This window comes from Cetorhinus maximus, chromosome 9, assembly GCF_964194155.1.
Source record: "Cetorhinus maximus chromosome 9, sCetMax3.hap1.1, whole genome shotgun sequence".
NCBI lineage: Eukaryota > Metazoa > Chordata > Chondrichthyes > Lamniformes > Cetorhinidae > Cetorhinus > Cetorhinus maximus.
In genome coordinates, this window is record NC_135887.1 from 70,562,084 (window position 1) to 70,575,300 (window position 13,217).

A 13,217-nucleotide genomic window follows, 5' to 3' on the forward strand; every position below is an offset into this window, starting at 1 on the left:
TGCAGGATGTGATATCTGACAGGGTGTGCAGGATGTGATATCTGACAGGGTGTGCAGGATGTGATATCTGACAGGGTGTGCAGGGTGTGATATCTGACAGGGTGTGCAGGGTGTGATATCTGACAGGGTGTGCAGGGTGTGATATCTGACAGGATGTGCAGGGTGTGATATCTGACAGGGTGTGCAGGGTGTGATATCTGACAGGGTGTGCAGGGTGTGATATCCAACAGAGTTTGTGGGCTGTGATATCTCACAGGTTGTGATATCTGACATGGTGTGATATCCAACAGAGTTTGTGGGGTGTGATATCTCACAGGGTGTGATATCTGACAGGGTGCGCAGGGTGTGATATCTGACAGGGTGTGCAGGGTGTGATATCTGACAGGGTGTGCTATCTAACAGCGTGTTGTGTTTTGATGTTAGGATCTAGGTGATGTGATATTGTCCTGTTAGTGATTGTGGCGTGCAATATTATATAGGCACTTGTGCTGGCAACAGCCATTCTGTCGACTGCTGGTCTCCTGTTAATTATTTAATTATTTAATCCTAATCTTCAAACTCAATGACTGGCTATTAACATTCCATCTGTAAGAGTTTATTTGTTTTACTGTTTAAGAGAAAATTAAATATACTCACTTTATGCTGTGTTTCAGTAAGTTTTATAGCAAAACTAACCATGTAGAGCAGATTAATTACCAGCAGTCTGTAATGTACACAGCATTGGATTTCAAAGCATCAAAGCGATGAGGATTAGTATGACATAGCTTCTTGTCGATTGGGCAGCTATATCCTCCACTGAAACTAATGCCGTGTTAATGTACCAAGAAACCTCATGATCCAATGAACTTCAAGGTCGTGTGTGCAATTCCAGTTCTCGACTATGTCAGTCATCAAATTGCTCAGCCTGAAACCATTGAGAATTGCCATGGATCTTACTTTAGTGTGCGAGTTTATTTCCAATAAATTTGAGCCCCTCATTGCTCTTGTTGCCACTGGGGGAGTTTTGTCCAGTAATTTACCACACTTCAACACTAAAATTTACCCTACTCACATCAAACTCATTGCTAGTCAAACATTGAGAGTGGAACTCAACAGCCCACTAGTTAAGGCCTTGAGCGGCTGATTCCTTTGACTCTGTTGTTCAAAGTCACAGTGTTAATGCAACTGCTGTCACTGTACTGAATAAGTAACCTGAACAGAGACTGGAACAAACTGGATTATATTTATAAATTTGACTCATCTGAGACTCTAGGCCCTTGGAATAACTCCATGGGGAGAACTTTCCCTCATCTAAGGGGTTGTGCGGGGGCGGGCGGCAACGGGTGCAAACCCGATTGGCGCCCATGATCGGGGATGTGCCGCCATTTTACATGGGTGGGCCAATTAAGGCCAGTCTAGTGTGACTTGCACCTGGAAGCGCTGAGCGCTCCCTGTGCGGGCGGGGGCTGGTTCCCTGAGTCGGGGCCTAAGCGCCAAAGAGCCCATAAATCTCCCTGAGGCACAGAGCTGCCTCAGGGAGATTAGCTTAAGGTTTAAAAATTTAAATGAAGAAAAGAAAATATTTTAAGACATATCCCAGCATGTGACAGTGTCACATGAGCTAGCACATGTTGAGGAACATTAATGAAAAAATTCATTTAATTTATAAACCCTTCATGAGACCTCATCCCGCCCATGGATGAGGTTCCATGAAAAATGTGAAGGCCGCCTGGGCTCTTTGCCTGCCGGCCAACCTTAAGGTCAGACAGGCAGCTCAGTTTATTACTTTAATTGATATTTAAATGGCCTAGATAGGCCTTTGACAGTTTGGTCGGCTGTGCGCCCGCTGAACTGAAAATCTAAATGATGTGCGGTGACGTCGGGACATACGCCCGACATTACCCACGTCATTTTACGCCTCGGCGAGCAGGCCCCGCCCCCACTCACTGAGCTGAAGATTCTAGCCTCTGGGTTGATGATGTGCAATTTTTTTTATTTGTGATGTGGGCTTCGCTGGCTGGGCCAACATTTATTGCCCATCTCTAGTAGCCCTTGAGAAGGTGGTGGTGAGCTGCCTTCTTGAACCTCTGCAGTCCATGTGGTGTAGGTACATCCACAGTGCTGTTAGGGAAGGAGTCCCAGGATTATGACCCAGCAACAGTAAAGGAACAATGATATATTTCCAAGTCAGGATGGTGAGTGGCTTGGAAGGGAACGTCTGTGTGCTGTGGATAAAGTAGAACTGGTGGATGTAAAGTACTTAGATTTCCAGAAGGCATTTGATAAAGTGTCACATCAAAGATTATTGCAGAAAATAAAAGCTTATGGGGTAGGGGGTAACATATTGGCATGAACAGAAGATTGACTAGCTAACATGAAGAATAGAGTTGGCATAAATAGGTCTTCTTCTGGCTTGCAAGATGTGACAAGTGGTGTGCCACAGGTGTTAGTGCTGGCGCCTCAACTTTTAACAATTTATATAAATAACTTGGATGAAGGGACCAAAGGAATAGTGGCTAAGTTTGCTGACAACACAAAGATAGGTAGGAAAGTAAATTGTGAAGAGGACGTTAGGAGGCTACAAAGTGACATAGATAAGTTAAATGAGTGGGCAAAGATTTGGCAAATGAAGTATAATGTGGGAAAATGTGAAATTGTTCATTTTGGCAGGAAGAATAAAAAAGCTTATTATCTAAATGATGAGAGATTGCAGAGCTCTGCGATTCAGAGGGATCTGGGTGTCCTAGTCAATGAATCACAAAAGGCCATTATGCAAGTACAGTAAATAATTAGGAAAGCTAATGGAATGTTATCATTTATTGTGAGGGGAATTGATTACGAAAGTAGTGAGGTTATGCTTCAGTTGTGCAGGGCATTGGTGAGGCCACATCTGGAGCATTGTGTACAGTACTGGTCTCCTTATTTAAGAACATAAGAACTAGGAGCAAGAGTAGGCAATTCAGCCCCTCGAGCCTGCCCCGCCATTCAATACGATCATGGCTGATCTCATTTTGGCCTCAACTCCAATTTCCTGCCCTTTCCCCATAACCTTTCAACCCATTACTAATTAAAATCTGTCTTTGTCCTCCTTAAATTTACTCAGCGTCCCGGCATCCACTGCACTCCGAGGTAGTGAATTCCACAGATTCACGGCCCTTTGGGAAATGTAATTCCTCCTCATCCCTGATTTAAATCTACCACCCCTTAGCCTAAAACTATGGCCTCTCATTCTAGAATGCCCCACAAGGGGAAACATCCGCACCACGTCTACTTTGTCTATCTCCTTTAGCATCTTATATACCTCAATTAGATCTCATCTCATCCTTCTAAACTCTAGTGAGTATAGGCCTAAACTGCTCAATCTCTCCTCATAAGACAGGCCCCGCATCTCTGGAATCAATCTAGTAAACCTCTTCTGAACCGCCTCCAATGCAACTACATCCTTCCTCAAGTAAGGGGACCAAAACTATGCACAGTGCTCCAGGTGCGGTCTCACCAATGCCTTGTACAGTTGCAACACTTCCTGATTTTTATACTATATTCCTTAAGCAATAAATGCCAAAATTCCATTTGCCTTCCTTATTACCTGCTGTACCTGCATACTAGCTTTCAGCGATTCATGCACGAGGACACCCAGATCCTTCTGCACTGAAGCATTCTGAAGTTTCTCTCCATTTAAATAATAAGTCGCCTTTTTATTCTTCCGACCAAAATGGATAACCTCACACTTATCCACGTTAAATTCCATCTGCCAAACTTTGGCCCATTCACCTAACCTGTCCATATCCATTTGTAAATTTCTTATTTCTTCATTACAACTTACTTTCCCACCTTTTTTGGTGTCATCTGCAAATTTAGCTATAGTACCTTCTAACCCTGAATCCAAGTCATTAATATAGATTGTAAATATTTGGGGCCCAAGGACCAAACCCTATGGCACCCCACCAGTTACAGCTTGCCATCCAGAAAAAGATCCATTTATCCCGACTCTCTGCTTTCTGTTGGTTAGCCAATCCTCTATCCAAGCTAATATATTACCCCTAACTCCGTGTGATCTTATCTTGTGTATTAATCTTTTGTGTGGCACCTTATCAAAGGCCTTCTGGAAGTCCAGATATACTACACCTACAGGATCCCTATTAGCCACTTTGCTTGTCACATCTTCAAAGGACTCTAGCAAACACGATTTACTCTTCATAAAACCATGCTGACTCTGATGGATTGCATTTTGACTTTCCAAATGCCCCATTACAACTTCCTTAATAATGGATTCCAACAATTTCCCAACGACAATGAAAGAAAGATGTAAATGTGTTAGAAGCAGTTCAGAGAAGGTTTACTAGACTAATGTCAGGAATGGTCTTATGAGGAAAGGTTGGACAGGTTAGGCTGGTATCCACTGGAATTCAGAAGAGTAAGAGGCGACTTAATTGAAACCTTTAAGATTCTGAGGGGTTGTGACAGGGTGGATGTGGAGAGGATGTTTCCTCTTGTGGGAGAATCTAGAACTGGGAGTCACTGTTTAATAATAAGGGGTCACTCACTTAAAACAGAGATGAGAAGAAATTTTTTCTCCTGGGGGTTGTAAGTCTTTGGAACTCTCTCCCTCAAAAGGCGGTGGAAGCAGAGTCTTTGAATATCTTTAAGGCAGAGCTATATAGATTCTTGGTTAACAAGCGGGTGACAGGTTATCGGGGCTAGGCACGGGTGTGGGATTGAGGTTACATTCAGATCAGCCATGATCTTATTCAATAGCGGGGCAGGATCGAGGGGGTGAGCGGTCCACTCCTTCTCCTAATTCATATGTTTGTATGTACGTATGTTCGTATGTCCAGGTGGTGGTGTTCCCATGTGTCTGCTGCCCTTGTCCTTCGAGATGGTAGAGGTCATGGGTTTGGAAGGTGCTGTCTAAGGAGCCTTGGTGAGTCCTGGCAGTGCATCTTGTAGATGGTGCACATAGCCTGCATCGGAAGGCGGTGGCCCTGAATCTCGCCCTCTCTCGACTCCCCAGGGTGGAAATAACACGCCATTGCAGTTTCATTCAGAACTCAGGATCACAATGTCAGGAAATGGCCCAACTCATAATTCCTGAGCCAATGATGAAAATCTGGCCCTTTGTGTTTGCTACTGAGTTCTATTCACAGCTTGATGCAGCCACACACCATGAGGATGAGGGCAACGTTGGCTACATTTTCCTCCCCCTTTATCCACATACCTGCAAATCATGTTCCTGTGGAGACAGTACATTTTTGAACTTCACATAAAGCAGAAGATGGAGTGGGGTATGGGCCAGTCCTGAGCTCCATAAAATAACTCTGAGAGCTCCTCACATCTGATAACCAAGTTCTTACCTGCAATGGTGAGGGAATGTGTGGAACATGCACTCTTCGTACAGAGGTTGCTGAATAGGTGGATCAGATACACTTTGCACAGAGGTTCGTGAATATGTGGATCAGACATACTTTTACATGGAGGTAAGTGAATGTGTGGATCAGACACACTCTACACAGAGGCTAGTAAATGTGTGGACCAGGCACACTTTGCACGGAGGTTAGTGTGCGGATCAGAAACACCTTACACGGAAGTTAGTCAGTGTGTGGATCAGACAGTGAAAATGGATCAGGTCAGCAAATTCAAATTAAAACTGGTAGCTTTTTAGGGAAAGGAAATGTTTGAGGGGAGTAACAAATAGAGAGCACTCTGGGTCTTTAACTTTGAGTCCGGTTGAGCAGACTGCAATTGTCTATCCTGATCCTGTACCTTCCCGTGTTCCTAAAAGTTTGTTAGATAATATATCACAATATCCTTCCAGCTGTTTCCCCAGGTCATTGCATTGACTCATTTGGTACCATTAGCTGTAAATCTGCACTTATACCTGTTATAATGGGGCCCAGAAAAACATCACTGAAGCAGGGCTCCTGTAACCATGGAGAAAAAAATAACTTGTTACTTGCAAGCTGTATGAGAATGAACATCGGCTGAGCCTCAGGTCTAAGTCCACAGAAGCAGCTTTATCCATAGTCCCAGTCTGTGGGAGCCTGGCAGTGAGATCATGGACAGCAGCCTGCCACAATGCCCTAATGGCCCCTTCCAGACTAGCTGGTACTTTGCACAAGCTTGCTTGAAAGATTAGTCATTCATTCCCCTGGCTCTTCCCTTATTACCTTACTGTTTTACAAGTTTAGGCTGCAGTCTTTTCCACTGTTGTGTCTGAACAAGCCTCTGGCAGACTAGTTCTCTCAGAGTTTGCTGTTGTGGTGATTCATTGTGGCTCCATGAGAGGATACAGCTGCTCCCGACCCGTATTTCACCATGTGTTTGGTGTTAGTGGAGTAGAGGAACGATTTGGAACTTTGCAGTGAATTGACTTCACGGTTCCCCAGGGGCCACTGTTCAGTCAGTAACACAGTCCATGAGGTAAATCCAGCGCTTTCAACCGATTTTCTCTCTCAGTTCTCATTTTCCCTTTTGTGGCACCAAAGCAAATTCTGTTGGTAGCTTCTCTGCAAAGTTGTCTGATTTCTACCAGAAGAACACTATTATTTTTATCCTGCAATGTTAGGCAAAATGATAAAAATTTACAACATAACAGATCTCCTGCCACGAATAGCCCAAGTCTCATGGCAGTCTGTGCTTGAAGGATTAGCATCAGTTTAACTGAGCTGTAAATCAAGTTTTGTTTCAAAATAATCCCTAAACATTGTTTTGTGGGCAGCACTGTGGCCGGATGGAAAAATATAATTTGACCTCTCACCTGTATCTGGGGTAGGGGATGGGGATTGGGATTTCAGGCTGTGGTAGGGGCGAGGGAAGTGATTCTTTAAATTCAGGTATTTAATCATCGTTGAGCTTTGATGGGAGGGAATCCAACACATTTGCTGTGATTTAGCTGCTGGTGAGAAGTGAAAAATAATGAAAGAGATCTGTTGGCTTGTGCTAACTACATCTGCATGAAGCAGCCTCTTGTCTGGCATGTTACTTTAGGTTGAGGTGTTTATCCAGAGGTAACAATGCTGGAAGATAGGATCAAATGTGGCTCCTGCCATTCAATTAGAGCATGGCTGATGTTTATTTTAATTGCTCAAAGATCTACCAGCTTCAGTTTTGAAATTTTCTATTTACCTGGATTCTCCCACCAGACAAAATAGCTTCTTTTTATCTACCCTATCAAATCCTTTACTCATTTTAAACACCTCAAGTAGATCACCCCTTAATCTTCTATAGTTAAGCGGGAGGCCCTTCCAGAAAAAGATGTAGGCCTGCCACCTTGCTCCTTCAGTTGGTCTTCTCCCCCACTCCAGGTCTCATGTAGGTTGGTGATATCAATGTCATGACACCGGAGTTCCCGAGTGATGATGGTGGTGCTCAGGTTGAGGAAGTCCATGAGGATCCTGAAGTTCCAGGTCCAAAACTTCATTTTGACAACTTGAAGATGCCTTTGCGCAATTTTGTTAACATAGGATGGTTGTTGCATGCCAACCACTACACGGTCTTGACAGTCCAGGGCCTTAGTCCAATAGCAAGGGGGTTCCAAGACAATTGGAAGCCAGGCTTTGCTGTGAATCAGTAGCACGGTCTGTGTATGATCATATGCATCCAGCTCAGTCTCAGTGCCACCCCGGTCCAGAGTGAAGTTAAAACAGCTGACAGCTAAAACATTACAAAGCCTCTGAAGTACATGGAATCCCTGCTGAAATTCTGAAATGTGATAAAGATGCACTCCCGGCACAACTCCATAACCTCATATCCTTCAAAGGGAAGAGAAGTACGTGCCGGGAATCTCAGGGATGGTGTGTTTTTGACTCTTATCAAAAAAGGAGGCAAGTTCGTTTGCAGTATCTACAGAGGAATCTCTCTGCTGTCTGCCACAACTGAGGAAAATCATCGCAAGGATCCACCCAGTGACTGAAGAGCTCCTTCTAGAGACACATTGTGATTTTTGCCCATCAAGAGCATGATTTCCACTGTGCAGCAAATCCAAGAAAAATACAGGGAACAGCACCAACCGCTGTACATGGCCTTTTTCAGCTTCACAAAAGCCTTTGACTCTGTCAACCAAGAAGGCTTATGGAGCATCATCCTCAAATCTGGCTGCCCTTAGAAATTTGTCACCATCCTCTGCCTACTCCGACAGATATGAAAACCATGAATGTCACCAAGGGAACTATTAGAGTGAAGACTGGGGTTTAACAAGGCTGTGTCATTGCACCAATTCTCTTCTCCATTTTCCTCACTGTAAAACTGCTCCTCACCTCCAGCAAATTATCCGCAGGCATGGAGATAATCTATAGAACAGACAGGAAACTGTTCAAAAAATGCTACCTTCAACCTAAAACCAAACTACCCCAACCTCAGCCATAGAGCTTTAGTGTGCAGATAATGCTTGTGTGTGTGCTCAGTCAAACTGAGCTCCAGGTCATTGTTGACTCCTTCTCTGAAGCTTCTGAGAAAATGGTGTTATGACCAGGTGAGGAGGGGTGACTGGCTTCCCTTTATTCAGTCTCCTTGGTTGGTTGCAGCAAAGGTTTTTAACTGACTTTTCCCCATAGATGCCTTTTCCAATCCAAATGCATTTACTTTTTAATAAGGAGCCAATCAAACCAGGTTTCCTTGAGACCAAGAAATAGTAAGTTTTTTAGATACTAAACCTGAGAAAAACATAATAAAAGACGCAATGACGCACACACACACACACACACACACATGCACAGACACACAGGTACGCACACACACAGACACATGCAGACATACACACACAGGCACACAGACACACACACAGATACGCACACAGATACACACACACACACACACATACACTCAGATATCAGAAGCAAGAAAAATTAGAGTCTAAATAAAAGTTAAAAAGAATATACGATTAAGTGCTTTGCTTGTCCTTGAGACATAGATTGTTGAATGTTGTGGCCATTTCAAGTTAGCTGGTTCCCTTTAAAATCCTGGAGTTGAATTGAAGTTCAGGTAACTGCAATTTGCTGGAGACACTTTCCTTCCGAGGTTCTTTCCAATGGGCAGTCACTATCTCTTGGGTTGGATTTTTATACTGTAGATATAGGGCTTTTCTTAATTTGAGAGAGAGAGAGACTCCTCACTGCTCCCTTCAGTAATTTTTCTAGATGACTTTGATGACTCGCGCAGATGAAGTCGAGACATCGGATAAAGCACACAAATCTCCCAATAACTCATCTACCCGGCCCTCCAAGCATCGCCTGCCTTACATGTGGTAGAGTCTGCAGATCACGCACTGAATTTATCCACCATCTCAGAACCCATCAAACTGGATTAGAAGCAAGTCATCCTCAATCCTGAGGGACTGCTTAAGAGGGAAGGAGACACTCATGGGAGTACAAGTCTGGTCTGTTCAGCCTGTCCTCATAATTCAACCCTTTTAACCCTGCTACATGCTTACTGATTCTAGAACAGCTAGACCACTCCACCCCAGAGCATCCATTACCAGAGCATTGATGAAGGCTTGAATGGTTTAGGGTGATCATCTTCCTGTGTATAATGAGTTGGCTGTTTATTATTCTGTTTATGTGACTGATGACCTCCTCCCAAAAATGAATATACTTGACATGTATTTTGAAATGATTGTTATTTAAGGCAGAGGATTCTTCAATATGTTGCACCATATCGGGTCAGATGCCTCTCACTGTTCTCCAAACACCGATTGATGGCAACTTGAAAAGCCATTGCTGAAATACTAAATTGAATCCTGCTTTGCTGCAGATGGAACCTCAGTCATGAGTCAGCGATGGAGCGAGTGTGAATGTTTAGTTCGGTGACTCCATAACGAAGCCTTTATGTTCTGTTCCAGTTAATTGACAGAAGTTGGCTACGTCCTTGAAGCTTTAGTCCTGTGGGCAGACTTTAAACAAAGCGATTCCATTGGAAAACAGCTGCCATTTGAAGAGCTTATGGCATCCAAAACAAGCACTGATAAGTAACTCCAGCCTCAATGTTACCTCATTTAATCCAGGAGTTAAGCAGTTACCTGGACTATAAAGCTAACTGCATTCCTAGGTGTCACCTCAGTGTGCTTAATTTCAGGTGAATGTGATTGCTGTTCTGCCCAATCTTCATTTGTAATCCCATTCCTAAGGGAAAGAAGTATTTAACGCAGCTGGCGTGGTCTCATTACATCATCATTTAGTTCAGTTGTACGGAAAGCAAGGCCCCATGCTGTCCTGTCACGTGAGAATGACTTTCCTCCCAGCTCCTCACACAGGCTCTGCTGTACAGGATGCCTTGCCAGGGAAGCAATACTCAGGACGCCTGCCACATGATTCCTCATTCCAGTCATTTGGAACTCATTTGTTACTGCCAGAGGAAACAAAATGTCATGTAACCAAGTGATTTAGTGGGTGACAGAATTGACTGCTGGCAGTGTGTGTGCCAGTTAGGAAAAGATCATTGTATGAATATAATTTTATAACTCGGAAGTGAGACAGACTACCTGCTGGGTTAACTGAACAGGTTGACTGACTCCAGGCCACAGCATTACAGTGGGCTGTTACTGTGAGGAAGTGAGAGATAATAGTTTAAAAGGGAATGAAATAATAGTGAGTCAGCAGCAGAAGTGATAGAGGCAGTGATGTAGTTGAGAGAATAATAGACAGGGAGCTGTGAGAGCGAGACTGATATTAAAAACTGAAGGTGAGAGACACTGATAGACACAGAGCTAAGAGTGAGGCTGATTGAGGAATAGAGTTGTGTGCGTACGAGAAGGCGACTGATAGATTAAAGGCATTATCTTTATCTTTGTCCTTATCTAGGACAACATTCAGGCTTGGGCTGATAAGTGGAAAGTAACATACATGTCACACAAGTGCCAGACAATGACCATCTCCAACAAGAGAGAATCTAACCATTTCCCCTTGACAGTCAATAGCATTACCATCACTGAATTTACCACTATCAAAATCCTAGGGGATACAATTGACCAGAATCTGAACTGAACCAGCTATATAAATATTGTGGTTGCAAAAGCAGATCAGAGGCAGGGAATTCTGCGGCCTATCCACCATCTACAAGGCACAAGTCAGGAGTGTGATGGAATACTCTCCACTTGCCTGGATAAGTGCATCTCCAACAACACTCAAGAAGCTTGACACCATCCAGGACAAAGCAGCCCGCTTGATTGGCACCCCTTCCACCCACATTCATTCCCTCCACCACCGACAAGTAGTGGCAACAGTGTGTACCATCTACATGATGCACTGAAGGAATTAACCATGGCTCCTTAGACAGCACCTTCCAAATCTGTGATCGCTACCATATAGACGGACAAGGGCAGCAAATGTATGGGAACTTCACCACCTGCAAGTTCCCTTCCAAGCCACACACCAGCCTGACTTGGAATTATATCGCTGTTCCTTCACTGTTGCTGGGTCAAAATCCTGGAGCACCCTTCCTAACAGCACTGTGGGTGTACCTACAACACATAGACTGCAGTGGTTCAAGAAGGCAGATCACCACCACCTTCTCAAGGACAATTAGAGATGGGCAACAAAAATGCTGACCTAGTCAGCAAAGCCCACATCCTGTGAAAGAATATAAAAAGCTGAGTAAGACACTGATGGAGGGACACAGTTATGTGTGCATGAGTGTGCATGTGTGTGTTTGCAAGGGACTGGAGAAGGAAGAGTAGTGCGTATGTGAGAGAGACAAATGTTTGAAATGAGTAAATATCAGATGTGAAGACTGCTGTTCTTGTATTGAGTTTTAAAGATTAAATGGGGTCTGAGAGAGGACAGACAGCGATAAGATCATCATAATTCTATTGAAGAAGAGAGAGACTGCTTTTGAAATGAAATTGTTCTCACGTGTTTCTGCTTCCTCTATGTGTTGTATTTCATTGTAGGTGTGCACCTCAGACAGCATGATCAGGGTTTGCTTCACATGGGTTGTAAATGAAAATTGTGTTTCCTTAGTTCCTATGTGACATAGTTTCCTTGGGTTCACTTTTAATGATGCAGATCTGATGCATGTTAGAGCAGGATCAGAGCTTCACTTCAGCATTAGCTGGGTTGCCCACAGAGCTTTTTAAAGCATGGTTTACCACCAACAATGTTTAATATTTACTGCTCCTGTTAAAAGTAAGGAGAGTTAAAGTGTTCCGATAATTCAGCTCGTTTACCCAATGAGTAGCTGAATTACACAGACCGGAAAGGTTGAAGGGACAAACTCTGGTGTGTGTTGAGTTGATTGACTTCAGCCAGCTGTGTAGTAGGACACCACTCGTGTTGTGGAGCAGAAAACCCTCCCATGTACCTGCACCCGAGCGCTTTCTAGTAACTCGTGTTGTGAGTGTTAATGTTGGCTTAGGATCAGGAGGGACCATGGCCGTGACACTATATATTGCCACAAGACACACAGAAATGATGGTAAGTGATTGAGGTAATAGTGGGCACTTGATGACCATGGGTCTAGTCTCCAACAACAAGTCATTGCATTCAGGAGTAGAGAGTAGGTGTTGAAATTTTTTAGTTAAACATTTTAGTAAGAGCCTTGTGCTGACTAGTTTCTGGCATCATTTTCTCTTTCCCTCTGTGCCTCCTTGTTAGTGAGGATGACTGGGAAGTGCCCTCAGATCTTTAGCAGACTCTACCTCCAGTTGCTCAAGTATGTGCGATTAAAACCATGAACTCACCAGGTGAGGAATGACAGACATTTGCCTTAATCCTACTGCATGGGGCACAGTTTTCCCAACTGCAGGCTTTTGTTTCTGTGCTCCTCCATGTATTTATTTGCAACAACAGCTCCAGCTATCTGGCAATTTCCATCTCCATGCATTCGACTGTCAGAGTTTGATGTGATTCAATGAAGAATATTTTCCTCTCCAGCAGGAAAATGAACAGCAGATTCTGTTGCTGGAGAAATGCTTCAGATAGCAGATGAAAGCTTGTGTGTCAATCAATGCGTGTGTTGAAGATTGAGCAGAATAGGTTGATGGTCCTGGATTATCTAGCCAGTGTCTTCTGCAGATTCTGCAACAAGTTACAGCATCACAGGAAGGCGGGATTGAAGCTAACACCAGCCATCTCCCAGTCCCTGAATTTCCAGTCTCAAAGTAGAATACTCAGGATTGAGGAGGGTACAGGGAAGAGGATCGAGGAGGGTACAGGGAAGAGGATCGAGGAGGGTACAGGGAAGAGGATCGAGGAGGGTACAGGGAAGAGGATCGAGGAGGGTACAGGGAAGAGGATCGAGGAGGGTACAGG

General features: G+C 43.9%; 1 protein-coding gene across 1 annotated transcript in view; it reads left to right on the forward strand.

The window, feature by feature from the left end:
• LOC144684211 (tetraspanin-18B-like) overlaps window positions 1–13,217 on the forward strand; it is a 242,555-nt gene that overhangs the window by 63,348 nt on the left and 165,990 nt on the right. The window lies entirely within an intron of this gene.